Raw genomic sequence first — 17,776 nt, 5'->3', positions numbered from 1 at the left:
CTCTATGGGAGAGAGATTTGGCTTGTCTTCTTTCATAAAGATCTACAGACTCGGAGACCCTTTGGGACAGTTCTACTCTGCCCTATGACTTGTGCTTCAGGTGAAAGTTTACAGAACAAATTAGTGTCCCATTTAGCAGTTTATACCCATTTTGTTTGGGGACACTAGTTGCAGTCTCCTCGATTTAGCAGTTTCCTTCTCATATCCTCCCCTGGGTGCTCTGTTTGCATCCATCCATCCTTCCTGCCCCTTCCTGCATCCTGAACTTTGTCTGGTCTCCTCTAGCTGATCGTTCCAAGGAGCTCATTCCTCTCACTGTTCACTTTATAGGCCCATCCGGTGTGTGACTGAAAGGTGCTCTCCAGGAGTGCGGTCAGTCCCGGTTTGAAGGCCATATAGTCTTTGGGTTTCCACCAGTCTCTAACAGACCAGTAAATCTGCTCACTTTTTATGGTTTTGAGTTTTGTTTTACTCTTTTTTCTCCCACTGTATCAACGACCTTAAACTATGATCCTGATCAGAGTGGTCAGTAGTGGTAGGCAGGCACTACATAGCTTCTCTGATCACAGCTAGGGGAGGCCGTGGTTTGTGTGGCCCATTCATGTTGGAACTGATTGTTTCCTTGAGTCTTTAATTTTCTTCACTTTTTTTTTTTTGTTATGTCGGACAGGAAGAGATCAAGAATTGTATCTTAGGTCCTAGTCACGACTCATCAGAGTAGGATGTAGACCAGTGTCCTTGTGTGTTACACCAATTGACACAAATGTTTCCCCAGAGTACGGTCCTAAGCCCTCAAGTCCAGTATCTTAGTGTCCCTCAAGGTGTTTGACTAGGTTAAGAAGTTTGCAAAATTGACCTGCTGCATGTTTTACTATATACTTGGATATGTTTAGAGAAGTGTCCTCTGGTTAACTTACATATGCTTGTGGGTGTGCACCCATATGCTATACCTGTTCAGTTTAAATGTTTTGACTCATAAGTTATTGTTTGTTGTTAGTACTGTTATTGCAGAATTATGTTTGTAATAGTATTTACTATTGTTGCTTTGTACTTTGCATACCTCCTGGTACCTTCCTTTGCTATGGTCATATTGTACTGACCTTCTTCCTTATTGTGTATTTCTTTCCCTCCACCCAAGTTAATAGCGTAGTGGTTACGAATCGGGCTGCAAACCTTAAGGTCAGCGGTTCGAAACTACCAGCTGCTCCGCGGGAGAAAGATTAGGCTTTCTACTCCCGTAAAGATTTACACCCTCGGAAACCCTGTACAGGGTCGCTATGGGTCGGAACCGACTCAACGGCACTTAACAACAACAACAACAACAATCATAGCTCCTACTTCTCTCTATATATATACCTAGTAATGAAATTGTTGGATCATATGCTATCTATATTTCTAACTTTGAAAGAAAATGCCTTACATTTCCCCATAGTGGCTGTGCCATTTTAAATGCCACCAGCAGTGTGTGAGTTCCAATCTGCTCATCTCCTTGCCAGCACTGGTTGGTTATCTATGTTGTTGATCATTGATACTATTAATGAAGTAAGATGATACCTCATTATACTTTGGATTTTTATCTCTCTAATGACTAATGATTGTGAGCATCTCTTGGTGTTTTTGTTGGCTACCTGGGTGTCTTTGATGGTGGGGTATTTGTTCATGACTTTACACATTTTTAAATTGGAGTGTTGGGAGATGTTGATGTTTTCTACACATTTTAGAGATTAGTGCCTTGTCAAATATGTGTTCTGTTCTAGTCAGAATCTGAGAATGATCCACGTGAACTGGAAAGCAGTGTGTCTGGGCTGTTCTTAGTGAAATGCTCTAGATATGTCTATGAGATCAAGTTAGCCGATTGTGCTGTTTGTATCTTTCTTATCTTAATTTTCTTTCTAGTTGCTCCATCCTTTATAAGTGATATGATAGTTGTTGTTAAGTGATGTCAAGTCTGTTGCGATCCACACTGACCCCGTATAGAGTTCTTGAGGAGTGGCTGGTGGGTTTGAACTGCTAACCTTATGGTTCAAACTGACCTTGTAGTCCAGCACATTATCCTGCAGTACCACAGGCTCCTACTATTTGGACTCCTGATGTGGTGCTGTAAGATAAGGACTTGACTGCTAACCACAAGGTTAGCAGTTCAAATCCACCAGCTGTTCCTCAGAATCCCCATACAGGATTACTATGAGTCAGAACTGACCCCATGGCATTTAACAACAACAACAAATTATTGTGTACTTGCGTATTTCTCTTTTTACTTTCCTTAGTTTGTTTAATGTATGAGGAGCTTCATAAAGTTCACAGAAAAAGCCCTTTATCTGTGAATCCCATTTACCACAAACTTTTTGAAGCCTCCATGTGTTTTGGAGGTCTTTCATTTGGGTGCATAGATATTTTGTTATGGTTATATCCTCTTGTTAGACTGATCTTTCATCATTCTATATTCTTCCTCGTCTCTTATGCTGTTTGTTTGTTTTTTTGGTTTGTTTTTGCCTTAAAGTCTGTTTTTATCAGAAATCAGTATTGCCACTCCTACTTTATTTTGGTTGTCATTTGCCTGCTACATTTTTGTTCTTCTTAGATTTTGAACTTATTTTTATCTTTGTGTCTAAGGTATGTCTCTCTCAGGCAGCCTGCATATCAGTGGGCCATACTTTCTTATCCGTTTTTCTGCTGTCTGTTTCTTGATTGGCACATGCAACCCATTTACATTCAGGGTATATATTAGTAAGTATGGTTCTATTACTGTCAGTTTGTCGTGCCTTTTTTAGTGTGTATACCATGCTGATCGTTTCTTTGTTTCACATAGTTTGCTGTGCCAACCTCTCTTTGCATATGGATTGCCTTATTATTGCCTTCAGTACTGTTGATTTTATATTTACTCAGTTTGCATGATTTTCTTATTTTTTTTTTTTTTATGGTGAGAGTTTGTTAATTTTCTTTGTGCTTGCCTTGAAATATATTATTATTTTTCCTCTAAATATAAAATGGGAACATGGTGGCTCCATAAGATAAACACTGGACTGTGAACCACAGCATTGGTAGTTCAAGCCCACCATCTGCTCCATAGGAGAAAGATGAGGCTTTCTGCTCCTGCAAAGATTTGAAGCCTCAGAAACTCTATGTAGGGTCACTATGAGTTGGTATCGACTTGGCAGCATTTAACAGCAACAAGTATAAAACAATTTGCTCTATTTTGATAACCCTGTATGGCACAGTGGGTTAATGCACTGGACTGCAATGTTGGTTAGAACCACAGGGTCGGCGGTTCAGGCTTACCAGCCACTCTTCAGGAACCCTATACAGGGTCACTATGAGTTGGAACTGATTCAATGACACTTAACAACAACAACAGCAGTTTCCTCTCTGAACAGAAGTTCTATAACTGCATCATTTATTCCCTATGTCCTAGTGGGAATTCGGTGAAACTGCTTCCTCAGTTCTTCATCTGGGATCGCTGCTGTCTTTGTCTCAAGAGGCCAAGCTGCTCCAGGCCCCTGTGTTCCAGCTCTTCATGTTCACTGTTTTCAGTCAGTTTCTTCCTCCAGTCAGCCTTCATTTGAGCTCCTTTTCCTTTCATTTGATGCGGAAGCTCCAGAATTGTCTTCTGTTTTGGTTTCACTTTCTCATGTCTTTGCTATGAAGGGCTTATCTGACTTTGCTACCATTGGGCCAGAAGCCTATCAAGTTTTATTGCTGAAGGGGCGTGGTCACTGCCATTCCTAGAGCCATACAGGATCAGCCCTATCTGCATTCATTTCATAGTCATAGCAAATGAAAGGAGAACAAGTTCATTTATTAGGAACCCAGGCTCCCCATGAAGCCAAAGCCTGTCTCGTAACAACCAGTGCTTTACTTTGTATTTGAGCACTTCTCCAACACACACAAAATATTTTGAAAACTTAGCAGTTATTTTTTTCTGAATAACTGAAATGTATTTTTCAGGAATAGCCAGATAAAGATATTAAAGTAAGGGGGCTTTCCAGAGATATCATCCATATGGTCTTCTATGATGGTGCCTTTACCAAAATATGCTAATAGGGTGCTTTGAATTCCTTTTGTCACTAACTTGTTAGAGAATGCTCACATTCTCTGACAAGTTAGTGACAAAAGTGGTAGGTAGCATGGCATTAGAGTTAGTGAGCCAGCTGAACTTTGACCATTGGAAGCAGCTCAGAAGACACCTGTCGTTCAGGGAAGTTCAGCAGCATCCCTGGCTGATCTCAGGGCTGCTCTCTCTTCTGTTTCTTTGATACTGAAATTTTCTGAAGTTGTCACTTGTAAAAACTGATGCATGTTTAGTATTTACATCAGAGTTCCAACAGAGAAACAGAAACATCTGTGTAAAGAGAGACATTGGTCTGCAGATTTATTGCAAGGAATTACCTGACAGGATTGTGAGCACTAACCAAGCAAGTTGAAATTCATAGCGTAGGCCAATAGGAAGAGCAGGCTGAAACCCTTAGTCATGGGTAGTCTATAGCCTGAACATTGTTTTACTCAGGGAAGCCTCGACTCTGAGAATCCTTCCGACTAACTGAATTAGGCCCACTCACATTTATCTAGAATAATCATCCTTAAGTTAACTGACCACAGACTTTCATGACATCTACAAAATACCTTAACAACAACATGGAAGTCGGCATTTGGAGGATTAGCTGGGTACTGGCATGGCGCTATAGAATATACACTGGACCCTCAGTGAGGTTGCTTTGAACTTACAAGTCTTTGATTCAAATTCACCAGCCGCTCCACAGAAACCCCACAGAGGATAGCTATGAGTTGGAACTGATTCAACAGCGCATATAACAGCAACGATATCCTACCAGGGGAGTGTGGTGGCTCTACAGGGTAAGCCATGGACTGAGAACCACAAGGTCAGCTGTTAACCTGCAGGAAAAAGATGAGGCTTCCTGCTTCTCCAACACTGACAGCCTCAGAAAGCCTATGCAGGGTTACTCTGAGTCAGAGCTGACTTCTCGGCACTTATCAACAGCAATAGCCTGCCATGCTGATGCATAATCTAACCATCACATATAATAAATTGTGTTTTATTTTCCTAATCCAGAAATTACTGAAGTAGCATATTCAAAAATGAAGGATTAATAGTCTAAAAAGTCCAAAGTGATAGAATGTATCCTAAATGGGATAAGGATTTGAATGGCCATTCCCTGCACCAGACTTCATCTGTTATGTAGGTTGGAACATCTTGTATACAAAGCTCACCTGTGATTTGGTTTTGAACTTCACTTTGATGTCATACGAAGAGGCTGTGCAGCAAACTGGAAAGAGCCAAGGCTGAGGCAGACCTGGACTCTCACACACTTTGGTTCTGGGCTTGAAGATCTATATGAATGTGTGTTTGGCTTAACAGCATTAAAAATGACGTACGCTGCTTCATATGTAAAGATCCCTGTGCAGTAGATGGCATGTTGATAGGTGCTGTCAAATCGATTTACAACTCATAACAACCTCAGTTAATAGAATAGAACTGCCTCATAGGGTTTTCTGTAGGAACAGATTGACGGTCTCCCTCCCATGGAGCCAAAGGGTAGTTTGAACCATCACCATTTTGGTTAGCAGCCAGATGTTTAACTGCTAAACCACCAGGGTTCGTTTTATATAGCATTGTTGTTGTTAAGTGACATCGAGTCCTTTCTGACTCAGAGCTACCCTGTACAGGGTTTCCAAGGAGCAGTTGGTGAGTTTGAACTGCCGACCTCGTGGTTCAAACTGACCTTGAGTTCGAGTGCGTATCCTATGGCACCACACCAGGACTCCTTTATAGCATGGATGTGGTTAAATGTACTTTATATATAAATATATACATCATAGTTAAGTGCTGTTAAGTCAGTTCTGACTCATAGTGACCCTGTATAGAGTTTCCTAGGAGCTGCTGGTGGGTTTGAACTACTGATCTTGTGGTTTATAGTCCATTGCTAATCCTACAATGCCACAGCAGGAGTATATATGAATACATACACACACAAATGCTCTTTCTTTGTGTGTGTGTGTGTGAATTATGTGATAATTTACATGGGGAGAACATTAGTTTTACATTCATCCTATCATATATCATTTTATTGCCATGGTTACAATCTCCTCCACGCATCATCAGCCAACCAAAGGGTATACCCTACAAGCCTGCCCCCAAGTTGTCAGCACACAGCCCCTCTCCCTCTTAAAGTCCCCAGCTGCTCCATCTCTCCACGTCATAGTCTCTGCCTCCATCTCTGGCATCACTGCTTCTCTGGGTAGGGTCCCGCTTTCTGCTCTTCTCCTTTGATGGTCCCAGGGACCCCTGCTCCTAGACTGCAAAGTCAGTCACTCCCCTCCTTGCTACAAAGCATCTTCCTTTACATTGCCAACCCTCACAATCAGTCCTGATAACAATTATTCACTATTGTGTCACAAGAGAGCCATCTGCATTTCATTTCATCAGCCCTGCCTAAACAGATTGTATACTACTCAGTGGAGATTCTACCTTCCTTCATGCCCTCTGGCACTAGGTTCCCGCTTGAAAGCTTGTAAGCCAGTTACTTCTTGCCTTTATAGCCCACCCATTTTGAGTATCCAATGTCCAAATTGCCCATCCCTGTCTATTCTGTGTGTGGAGGGGGTGGGAATGATTCTTGCTGTAAGGATTTGCTCCCTCTTTTGAGCTACTGCATCCATAGGTGTAGACCAAGTTCATCAAATTGTATCAGATTACTCTTTTTTTCCTCTTCTTTCTTTTTCTGGTTGAGCTCTGATCATCCAGTCATTGAAACCAGGTCAAGTGGGTATTATCTGCAAGTGTGGGTGTTCTTGTGCATATGCCCTCTCTTCTTATCAGCTGGATGCTTCACTCTCCACTCTAGTCCTCTGTGGCTATGTCACTGACTCTGGGCCAAAGAGTCCCCAGGTCTTGCCACACTGCTGGCCAACCAGGTCTCCACCCGGGTTCACAGGAGTCTATTGAATGTGGTCGAACTTAGCTCACAACTTCTTTGCTGTTTTGCCCCACTTCCCCTTATCGGTGACGGATGTAGTCACCAATTGGAGCGTGTATTCCCATTGAGTCTTAGTCTTGGAAGGGGGTTTGCTCTGAGGGACCCGACCACTTGCCTTGATGTCTCCTGGGTGAGCAACTTGCTTGTTTTTGTAGTAATCAGTTGGTCTGCCAATATTATTTTGTATTTTTCCTATTGTCTTTCTTTGAAGAATTGTCTTCTGTTCTTCTAGTCACTCCAGGCTGGTCTGCCCAGCCTTTTAAGTAGAAATTTCCCACCTCTGAAGATTCTGGATGCTGTTCAGGATTCCACCTATAGTCTTATGCAATGCAGAGGCTCCATAGGAAGCCACCTTCACTGGGCACATTGTAGCCCCATTTTAAGTATTCCAATCAGTTATAGGCAGAAGATGGACTTACAAGTTTTCTATGGTGATATTTCTGGCTGTTCCTGTCTCTTCCCCTCCAGTGTCTATTTTATAATATAATGCAAGGGAAACCAAGATTCAAAAGACAGCCAAGCATCTTAACATTATTTCCCCCCTTTTCCCCATTCCAACCATGACTCAATCCCTATATCCCAGAGCCTTGTTTTTCCAAGGTTGTGCTCTGTCTTTTTGTCTCACACACACACACTCACACTTACATATACTAGCCAAGTTAACAGGTTTCCATTTATTCAATGGGATACCTACTGTATAACAGCCACAGTGGTGCGTGGTTGTGGTGGTTGTGTGCCTCTAGCGACACTGTATAAAACTTCCGAGGCTGTAAATCCTTATAGAAGCAGAAAGTCTTACCTTTCTCTCGCAGAACAACTGGTAGATTTCAGCTGCTGACCTTGTGGTTAGCAGCCCAGCCCATAATTCACTACACTACCAGTGCTTCTTAGAGTGGTGCGTACTTGGCATATAAGTAAATCACCCTAGTCCTTACCCTCAAAGTGGGAGTCCTGGTGTTATGCTGTGGGTTAATGCATTGGACTGTAAGGTCTGCCTGAACTGCAAGGTCAGCAGTTCAAGCTCACCAGCCGCTCCTTGGAAACCCAAAACAGGGTTGCTATGAGTTAGAATTGAATTGATGGCACTTAACAATAACAACAACACCCTCAAAGTGCTAATAGTCTGGAGAGGAATGTAATTAAATCTGCAATTCAATATGTTGTGATATACACACTTAGAATCATAAAAAAAAAAAGGTCTCATTGAATGGTGACAAACTGAAAGAAAAAAATAATTGGCTAGATATCTATTCTTTGAATACATGCCTCTCAGATGGTCATCAGACCCCAGTCTGTCTTAATAAGGAATTGTTGTTTGGTAGCATTTAGCTATGACTCTGGGCAGGCGGCCAGGAACAAGGTGATTGAAATCACAGCAGTTGTCCGTGTGAAGACTGAAACATTTAGAGCCACTTACTTGTCCATTTATTTACAGCCTTTCTTGTGTTTATAAGTTGCCTTTATACAGACCCTTGATACACTAAGAATTTTAAATAGGAAATTTTAAAGAAATTAAGGAAACAGTAAGTACAAGGTTAAAAAAGTGTTTACTGTAAAGCATGACATAATTGATGACGGAGAACGTTGTCTCCCAACAGCCAAAGCAACTGGGAAAACACCAATAGATTTTAAACCAGCACAGAATAAAAATGAATTACTGTTCAGGTGAGACACAACTCACTCATGTCAGTAGAATTTCCCCCAAAGAACCTTATAAAGAGGGCAGCATCTTTAACAATAACTCAACAATAAGCAGACAACTACACAGATATGTTTACATATCCATATGTTGTTAGTTTCTGCTAGAAACTGAATCTCCCACTTAGAAAACAAGAGAAGGGTGCACATTGAGTAGTAACCAGATCTCTTGCCTGGCAGAGTCCGAAACAACAGTGCCCAGCTCAAAGATAGTGACCGACCTTACTGCTTTGAATGTGTGTTGCCTCTCCAGAGTCCTGAAAATGGTCCCATCATCTGAACTTATGATTCTCTAATTTCAGGGCTTTTGCCTGTAGATTTTTTCTGTTCTAGTTGTCATTCCACTTCACCTAAAGTTTAAAATCTGGGTCTACTCTAATTTTGTTGTACTGGCCATGATCAAATCAGTTCCAACCAGTTTTAAGTCCTCAGCAGAACTAACAAAGGAAAACCTCATAGAAGAGGTATTTTGATCTGAAGTCAAGGGCAATAAACAAGAGGTATCAGAGAGCAAGGAAGGCCTAGGCAAGAGGATGCTGGGAGAAGCAACTTTTAGGTGGAAAGGGGGACAGGACATTCAAGGACATTGGCTGTGGTGCTAATTTGCTGAAGTCGGCGCAAAACAGTTCATAGAAAATGCTAAAGATGAGTCTGTAGATATAAAAAGAAACTGCCAAAACCATTTTGAAATAATTGATAGTATTTAGATTGAGATTTTGCAGCATGAAACCAGACCTATTTTTGAGCCCCTTTTTAAGGGATCCCTACTAATACAGGTAGTTCCTGACTCATGACATATTCGAATTACCATGAACCACACTTACAACTGCGGTTCTTTACAATTTTTTAATGATTTGTGTATTTTTTATGTTCGTATAGTATTAAAATGTATCTGTACATTTATATGTAATATTTGCAACCCTCAAAGACGATGAAGATCAGCTTTCTAAAAACACTGAAAATAAAAAGCAATAATAATGAAAACTTTTTTTAAAAAAAGTTTTTGAGTTGGTTGGAACCATCTTACAACACAGTCATCAGAACGGAGCTCTGCTGTAAGTAGGAGATTACCTGTATACTTTTCTAAACAATCAGATGCACACAAATCTTTTTAGAATAAGCAAAAGAAAAGAGAGAGAGAAAGAGACAGAAAAATATTCAACACAAGGGGTTGGTTAGGTCAGTTATGGTATGCTCTTATGATGGACTGTAATTTCATCACTGAAAGTACTAGCAAACAAGATGTTGCTTCACAGACATATGCTTAGAATAAAATGTTAGTGAGTACAAAAATAGATCATTGCATTATCTATTCATTGTGATTTCAACTTTCTACACACATACTCACACACACACAGCACACATAGCCCAAATGATGGGGATGAATCACCCAGATAGCAGAAGCAGTTGTGTAGGGATCCTACGGTTGATTTTCTGATTATATGTTTAAATTTTACTTCTTTTTCAATTTTACATTTCTGTATATCAGTATCTAAAACCACTCCAAACCAGGGGTACTTAGAGGAGAAGAAATGCAGAATGGTTCCTTCTAGCTCACTCTCTTTCCGATGAATTAGTCATTATTCCCCCTGGGACAGAAGTGGCACCACGAGTTTTTAAATAAACTCTACATTTTTCAGTTAATTCTAAGCTTTTGTGATATTGCAATTGTGTGTGTTTTTTTTTAACTGTCCACATTTTTTCCCCTCTCTCTCCACATTTAAATAAAGCAAGAAAAGCAAACAAATCTGAGTTTAGAAAATCTCACTTTACTTTGTGTTTCTCTTGATTCCCTGGGAATGGCTTAGAAAAGACCATGGAACCATGGGAAATACAGAGAACCTTCACAGTCATTGTGTAGCTGAGGATTCTAAAGTTGAGATTTGGGGGTAAATTGTCCATGGTCATATGTCTGTCATATAGGGATATATATCATCATGGTATGTTACTGTTGTTACATGTGGTAGAGTCAGTTCTGGTTATAGCAACCCTGTGTACGATTAGAACTGCAAAACACAAAGTCCCTGGCTTGAGGCCACCAGCTGCTCCGTGGGAGAAAGATGAGGCTTTCTGATCCCACAAAGATTTAAAGCCTCAGAAACTATATACAGGGCTGCTATGACTCAGATCTCACTAGATGGTACTTAACAATGAGAACATCATAGGGTTTTTCCAAGGTTGTAAATCTTTGTGGGAGCAGAAAGCTTCAACCACAGAGCGGTTGGTGGGTTCCAACAGCTGACCTTGTGGGTCACCGTCCAGTGCTTCTCCTACAGAAATTAAGGGTAAAATGATTATGCCAAAGAGTTGTTTCCTGATGTTGGTGGAGGTAATGGAGATGATGGTAGTTAGAGGAAGTTATTGGAAGAAACAATACTGTAATTGAAGAATATTTCTAGATGTGTTCTGATTCACAGCAAGTCTGACTCACAGTGGCTGTATACGACAGTAAAGCTTCCCCTAGGGTTTCCTAAACTGTAATCTTTATGGATGTTAGTTCTGGTGTGGGGCTGGGATTAATAAACTGGACTGCAAGGTCGGTTTGAACTGCAAGGTCAACGGTTCAAGCTCATCAACTGCACCTCCGAAACCCTACAAGGGGTCTCTATGAATTGGAACTGATTCCACAGCACTTCACAACAACAAGCAATGACAATATTTATGAGTGAGTCCTGGTTAGGCACTGGAGGATAAGCACTGGACTTCAAGGTCAGTTTTAACCACGGAATCAGCGGTTCAAACTCACCTTGAAAACCCTATACAGAATCACCGTGAGTTGGAATCAACTTGACAACATCTAAGAACAACAAGGATCCTTTAGGGAGTAAATCACCAGGTTCCTTTCTCCTGTAGAGTTACTGGGGTCTGTGTTGGTTAGTAGCTGAGAGCTAAACCTTTTCAGAACTAGGACTCTTTGTAAGAGTGTGGTTGTTGTTGTTAAGTGCCGTTGAGTTGGTTCTGACTTTTCTCGACCCTGTAGGGTTTCTGAGGCTTTACATCTTTGAGGGAGCAGAAAACCTACTGGAACAGCTAGCAGGCTTAAACTGTGGACCTTGTGATTTGCAGTTGGTGTGTATGATGGAGTCACCGCACTCCTGTTGTAAGAGTGTGTTGTTAAGTGCTGTTGAGTTGGCTCCGACCCATACCGACCATGTATAGGGTTTCCAAGGAGCCACTGATGAGCTTGAACCACTGACTTTGTGCTTCAAACTGACTTTGCAGTGCAGCATATTAGCCCACAGACCCTTCATTTTCCATTCTTTTCAGAACAGAAGCACAAGGTCAGAAAGGGAGTTAAACCCCCATATTAATCTAGATTTACACATTGGTATTCTGTGACAACTCACAACATGTCAGTTTTTTCACAATGGAAATCTTTATCTCCATATCTGAATTTTAAAATTTATTGTGCATATGTTCTGCAATTTAAAAGTAACAGTCGTTTCCATTTTTTTCTCATTCTATTGCAAATTGCAATTGCACCATGTCATCAAAAAGCTATTTAGTGACAACTTATGAGGAGCCAAAAAGTTTTCTGCAATTTGCATATATTTTCTACATTGGGAATGTTAGTGATTAAGTTGTGTGCGTGTGTGTGTGTGTGCATGTAAAATAATATATTATTATTGGCAATAAATATAATAATAGATGCAAATGTTGGCTCCAACAGTACATGCGAAGCATTTTCACAGTACAGCATAGCATATGCTTCATTCTTCATTAAGGGATTTTAAAATAACTTGTATTTAGCAGGAATACATTATCTTTTATTCAGAATTAATTATATGCTGTTTTGTGTACCATAATTTAAAGTGCTACCCACTTCTAATATGTAATACGCAAAAGAAGCTATGGTTACAATTCATTAGAATTGGCTTCTTTCTGCTGCAATTTAGTGGCATAATGAATACACTGAGCTGAAATGCTATTTGTTACTTTAATCAAAAGTTACGTGAAGTGCTGGTAACTAACAAATACTTCCTCCTTTTTTTTTTTTTTTTTTTTCAATTCTGAAATCAGTGTCCCTCCCATGGCACTTTTTACTCATCTGTTTTTTTTTTTTTTTTTTTAGTACATCATGCCTCAAGAAAATAGGATAAGTCATGTGAGGAATTCAAGCATAATTATTTATTTTACCAATCTTTTATAGTTCTAAGAACATATTTTCAGAATTAGAAGGTAGAAGAACAGTTAGAAATCATTCTTGATTATTCAAACACAAACCTCCAACCTGGTGCCGTTGAGTCGATTCTGACTCCTGTATGAAGAAGTAGAATTGCATCCATAAGATTTCCAAGGCTCCAGTGTTTCCTTCTGCTGTGCATAAGGTGGATATGAGTCACTCAGACTCGATGGTACCTAACAACAACAACAACAGCAGCAATTAATGAAAGTAGATTCCCACATCTTTCTCAGCTGGAGTGGTTGGAGGGTTCAAATCACAAATCTTTGGGTTCGCAGCATAGTGATTTAGCACCGAGACTCCTCATTCAAACATAGGGTATTTGTAAATTGTTTAGCAAGCCAGAGGACATGTCTTTGAAAGAAAAGGATGATTTTAATAAGGAGTTGCATTTCAAGTATGTGGACTTGAGTAAATATAATATACCTTTAAAAAATGTTATCAGCTCAGTGAAAAAATGACTTGGAAGTCTATTTGATGTGTGCTTAAGTGATTAGAACCTTCCTTTGATCATCTTTTAGTTCAACTTGCTTTTTTTAGTGTTGAGGAAGATGATGCCGGAGAGATGAAGCCTTTGCCCAGGATAACGCAGCTAGGGAGTGAGAAACCAGAGGTGACACGGCTTTGTCTCTTGCTATGTTGTTGCTGGTAGGCGCCTTCAAGTTGGTTCTGACTCATAGCAACCCTATGCACAATAGAACAAAACACTACCCAGTCCTGCACATCTTACAGTTACTGTTCCATTTGAGTCCATTGCTGCTGCCACTGTACCAATCCATTTCATTGATGGTCTTTGTCATTTTCTCTGATCTTCCACATTACCAAGCTTGTTGTCTTTTTCCAAGGACTCGTCCCTCCTATAACGTGTTCAAAATATAAGAGACAAAGTCTCACCATCCTGGCCTCTAAGGAGCATTCTGGTTGTACTTCTTCCATTGCAGATTTGTTTGTTTTTCTGACACTTCATGGTACTTTTGATGTTCTTTTCCAAAACCACAGCTCAAATGCATCCATTCTTTTACAGTCTTCCTTATTCTTGTGCAACATATGTGTCTAATACAATATAATACATTGATTGAATTCTTGACTGCTGCTTCCATGAGTGTTGATTGTGGAGCCAAGCAAAATGAGGTCTTTGACAACTTCAAATTTTTCACTCTCAGTCAAGGTGCTTGTTTATTGATTTGGATGTGGAGGATTTTTGTTTTGTTTACATTGAGATACAATCCTTACTGAAGACTTACTGTGAACTCTGATGTCCATCAGAATTTTTTTTTAAGTGTTTATTGTGAATTGAATGATAGTTTACATGGGAGAACATCGGTTTTACACTTACTGTTTCATTGCAGTGATTACAATCTCCTCCATGCATCATCATTCAGCAGTATTTGCTTCTATTCCCTCTATGGGTTTTGTTTTGTTTTTTTCCTTTGGGGGTGGTGGTGGTGCAGGGCTGTACACAGAAACATTCAGGAATATATAACCATTTAAACAACCAAAGGGCACATTCTGCAATCCTGCCTCCTGGCCGCCACCACACAGCCTTTTTCTTTCCATTGAGTGCATGAGTCTAGAGGCCTCAGCTGCTCTACCTCTCCATGTTCTCATCTCTGCCTCCTTCTCTGGTGTTGCTGCTTCTCTAGATAGGGTCCCACATTCCACTCGTGCTCTTCTCCCTTGATAGTCCTAGGGTCCTCTGTTTCTGGACTGTAAGATTAACTGCTCCCCCTTTTTTGTTACAAAATTTCTTCCTTTGTGACAGTCGCAATTAGTCATGATAACAGTTACTCACTATTGAATCATAAGTATTTTAAGTCATTTTTCCTTCTAGCAAGCAAGGTTGTATCATCTGCTTATCACAGTTGTTAATGAGTTTTCCTCCATTCCTGATGCCAAGTTCTTTATACAATCTAATTTCTTAGATTACATACTCAGCATACATATTGAATAAGTAAGGTGAAAGAATACAACCGTGGAATACACCTTGGCTGATTTTAAACCGTTCAATCAATAAAGACTGCCTCTTGGTTTATGTATAGTGTTCATCATGAACATTTACTTGTGTTCTGAAATACTCATTCACAATGTTACCATAGCCTGTCATGATCTATACAGTCTAAATAAGACTTTGCACAGTCAGTAAAGCACAAGTAAACATCTTTCTGCTCTCCGCTTTCAGCCAAGGTCCATCTGACTTCAGCAATGATCTACCTAGTTCCATGTCATCTCTGAATCCGGTTTGATTTCCTGGCAATTCCATGTCAATGTAAGGTTAACGCCAGTCTTTAATTATCATCAGGAACATTTTATTTGTATGTGATATTAATGGTATTGTTTTATGTTTCCCACATTTCGTTGGGTGGCCGTCATTGGAATGAGCACAAATATGCATCTCTACCATTCAGTTGGACAGATATCTGTCTTCCATATTTCTTGGCATAGATGAGTGAGTGCCTTTAATGCTGCCTGCATCCGTTTGTTGAAAGATTTCATTTTACATTCCATCAGTTTCTAGAACCTTGTTCTTTTCCAATGCTTTCATTGCACCTTGGACTTCTTCCTTCACTACCATCGTTCTTGATCCTGTACTCCCTCTTGAAATGGTTGAACATCCACTATTTCTTTTTGGTATAGTAACTGTGAGTATTCCTTCCCTCTTCTTTTTCTGCTTTCTGCATCGTTCAATATTTTGCCCATAGAATCCTTCAACATTGCAACTTGAGGTTTGAATGTTTTTCTTCCATCTCTGGATATAGGGAATGCTATCATTTGAGTTGTGTGAAACATGTTCATAGTGCTAAATTCAATCTTAAATATTATAAAGATTCATTGAGGGTGGCCGTTTTGAATAATATACTACCGTAACGAAGCAAAAAGCAAAGGACAAATGGAGTCCTTTCGTGAAGGCCAAATCTCTAAGTGCAGTTTCCATTTTGGAAGCCTGGGTTGACAGCTTGACTGTTTCATTGGCTTTGACAGCATCATAAATAAAGATAATATTCAGAGCTGACCAAAGTGGAGTGAATTGAGCACCCTAGTGCTCTACTGATGGGGGTGTGGTAGGAGCATAAATCAATACCAGAGCACAGTTGGCAAAGGTTGTATTGAACTTCAGATATATACAGCAACCCTGTCTACAACAGGATGAAACACTGCCTGATTGTGCACCATCCTCACACTTGTTGTGTTTGAGACCCTTGTTGCAGCCATTATACCAATAATGTCACTTTTAGCGTCTTCTTCTTTCTCTCTGACCCTCTACTTTGCAAAGCATGGTGTCTGTATCCAGCCACTGGCTCCTCTTGATAGCGTGCCCAAAGTACCTAAGACAAGTGTCACCAGCCTTTCCTTAGTCCTCTTTAATTCTAGATGTCTTACCTTAGGAGATACAGAGACACTCCAACAACAGCAAAAATATATCTATATATTTCCAAGTGAATTCTATGTGTAAATTGACTCTCAAAAAAGCTGTTAAAAAATGCTCATCACAATTTTAGTTAATGGAGGCAAATGTGTAAACATGCTATATGACCATTCCTTGGAGGAAATGCTTTAGTAATATTTCCTTCGTATGAGTTAAATTTGGGAGCAAGTAAAGTTACACGTTTGAGGGTATTTTTAATATGTTGGATACCTTCTCATGCTATAATATTGCTCAGAAGTTGTATGATAAAACATGTATGTCAAAAATGATCTGTGCTTTGGAAAATTATGACTGGTTAAAATGATTAGAAGATAATGACAACAACAACAATATTGTTATTGTTGTTAGCTGCTATCAAGTTGGTACTGACCCCTAGCGACCCTGTGCATGGCAGAATGAAACATCGCACGGTCCTGAGCGAACCTCACAATCATTGCTACATTTGAGCCCATTGATGTTGTCGCTGTGCCAATCCATCTTATTGGGGGCCTTCCTCTTTTTCTCTGATCCTCCACTCTACCAAACATGATATCTTCCTCCAGTGACTGTCCCTCCTGACAATATGTCCTAAGTTTAAGAGACCAAGTGTGCCCATCCTGGTTTCCAAGGAGCACTCTGGCTGTACTTCTTCCAACACAGTTCTTTTGACAATCTTTTAATAATCTTCTCCAGCACCATAACTCAAATGCATCAATACTTCTATGGTCTTCCATACTGGTTAACAACAGTTATCATTGGGTGACAAGATTATTCATTCATTGTTTATTCTATCCATTTAGTTTAAACCCCTTTGTCTTAAAGTGCTCTTCCATGAGAGTTCCTCACTGTTGTACATCAGGAAAAAGGCATTAATAGAGGCCAGAGAAGGAGCCCTGGTTACATAATGGTTGATTTTCTTAACTGTTCACTGAAAGGTTAGAGGTTTGAACCAACCCAGTGGTTCCAAGAGAGAAAGATTTGGAGGCCTACTTTCATAAAGATGACTGCCTAAGCATTTGTTTAGAGCTATAGCTCAGAGGTATGGAAGACTTGGAAAGAAAGTCTAACAGCGGTAGTAAGTGCCAGGAGGAAGTGGGCAGAGGACTTTGCATTGTGGGGTCTGCAGTCAATGCCAGGAATCACAATGTGTAAGAATGGATGAATTGAAAAGCAATTTGCTGTATGCACTTTCATCCAAATCCTAGGGGGCAGTTTGACTCTGTCACATGGGGTTGCTATGAGTTGGAAACAACTCCATGGCACACAATAGAGATCACCGTGAGGTGTCGGCCAACACGTGGTGAGATGGGGGTGGGTGGGAAGGGGTTCCAGAAATCAGGATTAAACATGAGCCACTTCTTTTTTTAATTTTTTTTATTTTTTATTGTGAATTATGTGATAGTTTACATGGGAGAACATTAGTTTTACATTCATCCTATTGTATATTGTTTTCATTTCCATGGTTACAATCCCCTCCATGCATCATCAACCAACCAAAGG

General features: G+C 40.1%; 1 protein-coding gene across 1 annotated transcript in view; it reads left to right on the top strand.

The window, feature by feature from the left end:
- Positions 1-17,776, top strand: part of CDH11 (cadherin 11, type 2, OB-cadherin (osteoblast)) — a 220,599-nt gene that overhangs the window by 32,103 nt on the left and 170,720 nt on the right. The gene's annotated exons all lie outside the window — the stretch shown is intronic.

Source organism: Chrysochloris asiatica, unplaced genomic scaffold (assembly GCF_000296735.1).
Source record: "Chrysochloris asiatica unplaced genomic scaffold, ChrAsi1.0 scaffold00055, whole genome shotgun sequence".
Classification (NCBI taxonomy): Eukaryota; Metazoa; Chordata; class Mammalia; order Afrosoricida; family Chrysochloridae; genus Chrysochloris; species Chrysochloris asiatica.
The sequence above is the reverse complement of the archived record's forward strand: the minus strand, read 5'-3'. Positions and strand labels throughout refer to the sequence as shown.